At 53.0% G+C, this 1,126-nt stretch overlaps 1 pseudogene; it reads left to right on the top strand.

Moving 5' to 3' along the window:
* The first annotated feature begins 313 nt into the window (after window positions 1-313).
* LOC117313728 (cysteine-rich protein 1 pseudogene) lies at window positions 314-1,126 on the top strand (annotated as a pseudogene).

The following is a 1,126-nucleotide window of genomic DNA, read 5'->3' as shown; positions in this document are numbered from 1 at the left end:
TAGGCAGCAGCAGAAGTGGGTCCTGGGGCCCCAGCCACCAGCCCCTGAGACGCCCATGACTTTGGCCCCTCCAGCCACCCACTGGCAGCAGCAGAGCCGGAGAACCTTACAGCACGGGACATGGCAGAGGTGCCTGCACCACCCCAGCTACCCACGCCCCCCTCTTCCCCCGTGGTTCAGGGGATCCCAGACATGAGGGAAGAGCCCACTATCCCAGGTCACAGGCAGTGATGCCAGTGGCACAGGCAGCAACAAGGCAGCAAAATCCCTGGAGGCACAAGAAGCAATAAGAGGGCACGGGACCACACCCATGATGGGGGTGGATAGTGCCAACTCTCCCAAGCAGGTAACACAGGTAGTAGAACCCCAGACCTGTGCTCTAGCGCCACCTCCTGGAAGAGAAGCGAAAAGCCTCTGCTCTCTAATTTGTTGAATGGTTAGAATGAAGCAGAAAAGTGCTCCCCACTTCATCAGTGCTGGCAGAGGAACAGCACAGCAAGCACACGAAGAACCACAGTAACACTGCATCACGAAAAGTAAAGGACAGTTCTCCAGAAACCAAACTTAAGGTCATGGAATACTGTGACATAACTGATAGAGATTTCAAAACAGCTCATGAGGAAACGCCACAAGCTACAAGACAATTCAGAAAGGCAGTATAACGAGCTCAGGAATACTATGAACAAACAGAAGGAATACTTTACCAAAGAGACTGAAACTCTAAGCAAAACTATATAATTTCAGTGTACTTATGTGGCGCACTTTCTTTAAATTGATACCTAAATATTTTATCCTGATGCTATTATAAATTGAATTTAAACGTATTCGTTTTCCGAGTCCCGCGCTCCGGTGTGCTCCCGCCCAGCCACCCGCCCCGGACCCGGCGCCACCGTGCCCAAGCCCCAAATGTGACAGGGAGGTGTACTTGGCTGAGCGGGTGACGTCCTGGGGAAGGACTGGCATGGCCTTGCCTGAAGTGTGAGAAATGTGGAAAGACGCTGACCTCAGGGGGAGGGGACACACTGAGCATGAAGGCAAGCCCTACTGCAACCAACCCTGCTACTGGGCCATGTTCGGACCCAGAGGCTTTGGGCGCGGTGGAGCGGAGAGTCACACTTTCAAGTAA

This window comes from Tursiops truncatus, chromosome 10 (genome assembly GCF_011762595.2).
Source record: "Tursiops truncatus isolate mTurTru1 chromosome 10, mTurTru1.mat.Y, whole genome shotgun sequence".
In the NCBI taxonomy this organism is placed as follows: domain Eukaryota; kingdom Metazoa; phylum Chordata; class Mammalia; order Artiodactyla; family Delphinidae; genus Tursiops; species Tursiops truncatus.
The sequence above is the reverse complement of the archived record's forward strand: the minus strand, read 5'-3'. Positions and strand labels throughout refer to the sequence as shown.